Consider the following 8,358-nt stretch of genomic DNA (forward strand, 5'->3'; position numbering starts at 1 on the left):
CTCATAGGAAGAAAAAAAATTGTTGTAAAAGCTACCCAATGAAAGAGTAATTGGTAAATGAATGATATTTTCTTCTAATATATATGGTCTTTTATAGTGGTAAAATAAAAATGGAATGAATAAAATTTTGTATTTTTATATTAGAAATAGAATTTGATATTTATCTTAATAAAATTAAATAACTAATTAGTTATATTTAAATAAATAAAATAAATTAAATAAAAATATTTTTAAGAATTAATCAAATCAATTAGTCAATACAAATAATTACTATAATTAATTTTATTTGATTTATTGAATTCAAAAAAATAAATTAGAAAATAATTGATTTAATTAATTAGTTGATTTAATTAATTTATTATAATTGATTGGATTTAATGAATTAAAAAAATAAATAGAAAAATATAGGAGACAATAATTTTTTTTAACTAAGTTAATATGTATTTATTGTATTTAATCAGTATAAGTAACAAATCATCTATGTTATTATGTACCTTATAAATTAATGAATTAAAATAATTGATATAATAAATTACAATTATTTGATTGATATAAATTATAATAAATCATGTGATATTTAAATACCTAATCAAATCAATTAGTTGATATAATTAATTTACTGTAATAAATTGTATTCAATGAGTTATAAAAAATAAATTAAGAAACACGCTAAGAAGTATGTCACGCCCATCATGAAGTGCAGAAATTCAATTTTTATATAATAAAAATATACATTCTTATATATGTTATAGAAATATGATTTGATTCCATGAACTTGCTTATTTTTTTTAACTTGCCACCTATATTCAGCATGAAATTTTAATTTTTCTAAAATAAATTTAGAAGAGAGAATAGTACTTTCATTTCGGAAAAAAATAAATTCATGAAAAATTGACACCTCGCTTTCATGAGTTGATAATGCATTAAATATTAATTTTATATAATTATAATAAATATATTTTCCTAAATTAGTATAATCACACATTATTCATTAAATGTTAATTGTAATATAAAGGGATAAGTATGATTTTGGTCCCCAATGTAGAGGCTAAAAATTTATTTCGTTTCCGGCCTTTTTTTCGCTCCAAAATGGTCCCCAAAGTTTCAGTTTGTTTTAAAATCGTCCTTTCTACCAATTTTATTTTTTTATTACCAAATTACCCTTCATTAAAAAAATTATAAAATAAAATAAATATAAAATAAATATAAAATAAAAAAAAAAGAAAGAAAGGGAACGGATAAGGGGGGTGGGGAGAGAAAGAGGGGGGGAAGGGGGGACGCAGAAAGGGGTGGGGGGGCGCAAAAAGGGGGGGAGAGGAGGGGGGAAGGAGGGGGACCACCCACCACCGACCCGCCGCCCCGCCGCTCTGCCGCACCACCGCACCGCACCCCGCCGCACCACCGCACCACACCACCACCACCTTCTTCTTCTTCTTCTTCTTCTTCTTCTTCTTCTTCTGCCGCACCACCGCCCCGCTGCCTCGCCGCTCTGCCGCACCACCGCACCGCACCCCCGCCACACCACCGCATCACACCACCACCACCTTCTTCTTCTTCTTCTTTTTCTTCTCTCCGTAAATCTTTGTCTTTTGCATGGAAAGACTATCCCAATTGATAAATGCGGCAGTAGAGCATGATTTCTGGAAACCTATTCAATTAAACAGAAACAGCCCAAAACTTTCGCACCTCTGCTTTGCGGATGATCTTGTCCTCTTTGTGGAAGCTAACATGAGACAAGCTGAAGTCATTAGAAAGGTTTTGGATGCGTTTTGCTTGAGCTCAGGTCAGAAGATCAGCAACGACAAAACCAGAATTTTTTTCTCTAAGAATGTGGGGAATAGTATTCGAGAAGAGATAAGTGAATTCTTAAGCTTCAGGAGAACGGAGGACCTTGGTAAATATTTGGGTGTCCCTCTCATCCATTCCAGAGTCACAAGAAATACATATAAAGAGGTGGAAGCAAAGATTAATGCAAGACTAAATAACTGGAAAGCCTCATCCCTTTCCCTAACTGGGAGAACCACCCTGGTGAGATCTGTCCTTTCTACTATTCCGAGTTATACTATGCAAACTGCCTTTATTCCTATATCTACTTGTGATGTTATTGACCGTAAATGCAGGAATTTTATTTGGGGAGAAACTGAAAACTTAAAAAAGGTTCACCTCTTGAACTGGAAAACATTAGGTGAACCTAAGAAAGCTGGAGGACTAGGAGTGTGGCACGCTAAGGATCTTAATCGTGCATATATGATGAAAGTAGGATGGGATCTTATCGAAAAGAAGGACTCACTATGGGCTCGGGTACTTAGAGCTAAGTATCAGTGCGGAAATGACATTATTCCAAATGTGACTAGGAAACCAAATGACTCTAACCTTTGGAAAGGCATATGTTCTTCCTGGGAAGCAATTGAAAGTAATTCCATCTGGAGGATAGGAGACGGATTCCACATCAACTTTTGGAATCATCAATGGGTTCCTAGTATTGGGCGACTAGATCAACAAACTCCACAGGTAACTAATTACTCAGAGTCCGGATCTTCATTAACGGACTTCCTTTTGGTTTCAGGTGCTTGGGACATAAATAAACTGAAGGAATGGCTTCCTGAAGATACGGTACACAAGATCATTTCTTTGTCCACGCCCTCTCCATGGAAGCAAGAGGACCACATTGCGTGGGCCGCAACCTCGGATGGTGCATTTAGTTTAAAAACAGCTTACCAAGCGATTAAAGGAGATGATGGATTAAATGATCAACTCTTCAAGCTGGTTTGGAAATGAAAAGTCCCAGAAAGAGGTAGATTTCTTCTATGGCTCGTGGCCCACGACGCAATCCTATCGAATGCTGAAGGGAAGAGAAGACATATGACTAATGATGCTGGATGCCCCGTTGCAACAACAATAACGAAACGGCCCTCCATGTGCTCCGAGATTGTCCGTTTGCAACCGAAATATGGAAAAGGCTGGCCTATCAAGATCATGATAGAAACTTCTTCTAACAAGATAGAAGGAATTGGTTATTGAAGAATTTGTCTAGCACTGAGGAGTGGGCAAACAAATTTGGGATGGCCATTTCTTCTATTTGGTACGAGAAAAATAAGCTTGTTTTTGATGGCGCCAATTCTCAACCTGTAAAGGTTGTTGAAGAAATCAAGTCTCGGTGTAGAGAATATACCAAGGTGATGAAGAAGCAAGGCTTGGCTCGCAAGATGACCAAGGAACCGGACAGCTTAATCCGATGGTACCCACCTGATGCTGACTACCTTAAAATTAATGTGGATGGGTCCTTCTACGCTCATAATGGTAACGCTGCTTATGGTGGAGTTGTCCGTGACAATCTTGGAAAGTTTCTGAAAGGGTTTGCTTGCAACTTAGGGAGATGCTCTATTATTCATGCGGAATTGTGGGGTATTATCAAAGGTTTGCAAATCGCTATCGACAACGGTTATAATCGTATTGTTATAGAATCCGACTCTATGATGGCCATCGGTTTCATCAAGGTAGATTGCCCGAGACATCACCCTTGCTCTCCTCTATTAGATGATATTAAGGTGTTGAGAAGGCGCTTGACTCAAGTGTCGTGGAAGCATATTCTGCATGAGGCTAATGGTGTTGCGGACATCCTTGCAAGGATAGGACAAAACCTTCCTATCGGACACCACATTTTTTATTTTCCTCCCTCTGAGATTGTTCACAGTTTATATGTCGACAGCATAGGCGCCCTCAGATTGAGGGGCTGCTAAGCTTTTCCTTGGTTTTCTTTTATTTTTCTTTTCTTTCCTGCTGGGATCTGTGATCCCCCTATTACCACAAAAAAAAATATATTGCTCTGAATGATGAGCACAGGAGTTGAAGAGTGTGTGCTGATTTGTGTCCATGATAGTTGCCTTCTTGTGATGATACCTCATAGGAAGAAAAAAATTGTTGTAAAAGCTACCCAATGAAAGAGTAATTGGTAAATGAATGATATTTTCTTCTAACATATATGGTCTTTTATAGTGGTAAAATAAAAATGGAATGAATAAAATTTTGTATTTTTATATTAGAAATAGAATTTGATATTTATCTTAATAAAATTAAATAACTAATTAGTTATATTTAAATAAATAAAATAAATTAAATAAAAATATTTTTAAGAATTAATCAAATCAATTAGTCAATACAAATAATTACTATAATTAATTTTATTTGATTTATTGAATTCAAAAAATAAATTAGAAAATAATTGATTGAATTAATTAGTTGATTTAATTAATTTATTATAATTGATTGGATTTAATGAATTAAAAAAATAAATAGAAAAACATAGGAGACAATAATTTTTTTAACTAAGTTAATATGTATTTATTGTATTTAATCAGTATAAGTAACAAATCATCTATGTTATTATGTACCTTATAAATTAATGAATTAAAATAATTGATATAATAAATTACAATTATTTGATTGATATAAATTATAATAAATTATGTGATATTTAAATACCTAATCAAATCAATTAGTTGATATAATTAATTTACTGTAATAAATTGTATTCAATGTGTTATAAAAAATAAATTAAGAAACACGCTAAGAAGTATGTCACGCCCATCATGAAGTGCAGAAATTCAATTTTTATATAATAAAAATATACATTCTTATATATGTTATAGAAATATGGTTTGATTCCATGAACTTGCTTATTTTTTTTTAACTTGCCACCAATATTCAGCATGCAATTTTAATTTTTCTAAAATAAATTTAGAAGAGAGAATAATACTTTCATTTCGGAAAAAAAATAAATTCATGAAGAATTGACACCTCGCTTTCATGAGTTGATAATGCATTAAATATTAATTTTATATAATTATAATAAATATATTTTCCTAAATTAGTATAATCACACATTATTCATTAAATCTTAATTGTAATATAAAGGGATAAGTATGATTTTAGTCCCCAACGTAGAGGCTAAAAATTTATTTCGTCTCCGGCCTTTTTTTCGCTCTAAAATGGTCCCCAAAGTTTCAGTTTGTTTTAAAATGGTCCTTTTTACCAATTTTATTTTTTTATTACCAAATTACCCTTCATTAAAAAATTATAAAATAAAATAAATATAAAATAAATATAAAATAAAAAGAAAGAAAGAAAGAAAGGGAACGGATAAGGGGGGTGGGGAGAGAAAGAGGGGGAGGGGGGACGCAGAAAGGGGTGGGGGCACAAAAAGGGGGGATGGAGGGGGGAAGTCGGGGGACCACCCACCACCGCACCCCGCCGCCCCGCCGCTCTGCTGCACCACCGCACCGCACCCCGCCGCACCACCGCACCACACCACCACCACCTTCTTCTTCTTCTTCTTCTTCTTCTTTTTCTTCCGCCGCACCACCGCATCACACCACCACCACCTTCTTCTTCTTCTTCTTTTTCTTCTCTCTGTATATCTTTGTCCTTTGCATGGAAAGACTATCCCAATTGATAAATGCGGCAGTAGAGTATGATTTTTGGAAACCTATTCAATTAAACAGAAACAGCCCAAAACTTTCGCACCTCTGCTTTGCGGATGATCTTGTCCTCTTTGCGGAAGCTAACATGAGACAAACTGAAGTCATTAGAAAGGTTTTGGATGCGTTTTGCTTGAGCTCAGGTCAGAAGATCAGCAACGACAAAACTAGAATTTTTTTTCTCTAAGAATGTGGAGAATAGTATTTGAGAAGAAATAAGTGGATTCTTAAGCTTCAAGAGAACGGAGGACCTTGGTAAATATTTGGGTGTCCCTCTCATCCATTCCAGAGTCACAAGAAATACATATAAAGAGGTGGAAGCAAAGATTAATGCAAGACTAAACAACTGGAAAGCCTCATCCCTTTCCCTAACTGGGAGAACCACCCTGGTGAGATCTGTCCTTTCTACTATTCCGAGTTATACTATGCAAACTGCCTTTATTCCTATATCTACTTGTGATGTTATTGATCGTAAATGCAGGAATTTTATTTGGGGAGAAACTGAAAACTTAAAAAAGGTTCACCTCTTGAACTGGAAAACATTGGGTGAACCTAAGAGAGCTGGAGGACTAGGAGTGTGGCACGCTAAGGATCTTAATCGTGCGTATATGATGAAAGTAGGATGGGGTCTTATCGAAAAGAAGGACTCACTATGGGCTCGGGTACTTAGAGCTAAGTATCAGTGCGGAAATGACATTATTCCAAATGGGACTAGGAAACCAAATGACTCTAACCTTTGGAAAGGCATATGTTCTTCCTGGGAAGCAATTGAAAGTAATTCCATCTGGAGGATAGGAGACGGATCCCACATCAACTTTTGGAATCATCAATGGGTGCCTAGTATTGGGCGACTAGATCAACAAACTCCACAGGTAACTAATTACTCAGAGTCCGGATCTTCATTAATGGACTTCCTTTTGGTTTCAGGTGCTTGGGACATAAATAAACTGAAGGAATGGCTTCCTGAAGATACGGTACACAAGATCATTTCCATGTCCCCGCCCTCTCCATGGAAGCAAGAGGACCACATTGCGTGGGCCGCAACCTCAGATGGTGCATTTAGTTTAAAAATAGCTTACCAAGCGATTAAAGGAGATGATGGATTAAATGATCAACTCTTCAAGCTGATTTGGAAATGGAAAGGCCCAGAAAGAGGTAGATTTCTTCCATGGCTCGTGGCCCACGACGCAATCCTATCGAATGCTGAAAGGAAGAGAAGACATATGACTAATGATGCTGGATGCCCCGCTGCAACAACAATAACGAAACGGCCCTCCATGTGCTCCGAGATTGTCCGTTTGCAACCGAAATATGGAAAAGGCTGGCCTATCAAGATCATGATAGAAACTTCTTCCAACAAGATAGAAGGAATTGGTTATTGAAGAATTTGGCTAGCACTGAGGAGTGGGCAAACAAATTTGGCATGGCCATTTCTTCTATTTGGTACGAGAGAAATAAGCTTGTTTTTTATGAAGCCAATTCTCAACCTGTAAAGGTTGTTGAAGAAATCAAGTCTCGGTGTAGAGAATATACCAAGGTGATGAAGAAGCAAGGCTTGGCTCGCAAGATGACCAAGAAACCGGACAACTTAATCCGATGGTACCCACCTGATGCTGACTACCTTAAAATTAATGTGGATGGGTCCTTCTACGCTCATAATGGTAACGCTGCTTGTGGTGGAGTGGTCCGTGACAATCTTGGAAAGTTTCTGAAAGGGTTTGCTTGCAACCTAGGGAGCTGCTCTATTATGCATGCGGAATTGTGGGGTATTATCAAAGGTTTGCAAATCGCTATCGACAACGGTTATAATCGTATTGTTATAGAATCCGACTCTATGATGGCCATCGGTTTCATCAAGGTAGATTGTCCGAGACATCACCCTTGCTCTCCTCTATTAGATGATATTAAGGTGTTGAGAAGGCGCTTGACTCAAGTGTCGTGGAAGCATATTCTGCATGAGGCTAATGGTGTTGCGGACATCCTTGCAAGGATAGGACAAAACCTTCCTATCGGACACCAGATTTTTTATTTTCCTCCCTCTGAGATTGTTCACAGTTTATATGTCGACAGCATAGGCACCCTCAGATTGAGGGGCTTCTAAGCTTGTCCTTGGTTTTCTTTTATTTTTCTTTTCTTTCTTGCTGGGATCTGTGATCCCCCTATTACCACCAAAATAAAAATATATTGCTCTGAATGATGAGCACAGGAGTTGAAGAGTGTGTGCTGATTTGTGTCCATGATAGTTGCCTTCTTGTGATGATACCTCATAGGAAGAAAAAAATTGTTGTAAAAGCTACCCAATGAAAGAGTAATTGGTAAATGAATGATATTTTTTCTAACATATATGGTCTTTTATAGTGGTAAAATAAAAATAGAATGAATAAAATTTTGTATTTTTATATTAGAAATAGAATTTGATATTTATCTTAATAAAATTAAATAACTAATTAGTTATATTTAAATAAATAAAATAAATTAAATAAAAATATTTTTAAGAATTAATCAAATCAATTAGTCAATACAAATAATTACTATAATTAATTTTATTTGATTTATTGAATTCAAAAAATAAATTAGAAAATAATTGATTGAATTAATTAGTTGATTTAATTAATTTATTATAATTGATTGGATTTAATGAATTAAAAAAATAAATAGAAAAACATAGGAGACAATAATTTTTTTAACTAAATTAATATGTATTTATTGTATTTAATCGGTATAAGTAACAAATCATCTATGTTATTATGTACCTTATAAATTAATGAATTAAAATAATTGATATAATAAATTACAATTATTTGATTGATATAAATTATAATAAATCATGTGATATTTAAATACCTAATCAAATCAATTAGTTGATATAATTAATTTACTG

This window comes from Arachis hypogaea, chromosome 14, assembly GCF_003086295.3.
Source record: "Arachis hypogaea cultivar Tifrunner chromosome 14, arahy.Tifrunner.gnm2.J5K5, whole genome shotgun sequence".
NCBI lineage: Eukaryota > Viridiplantae > Streptophyta > Magnoliopsida > Fabales > Fabaceae > Arachis > Arachis hypogaea.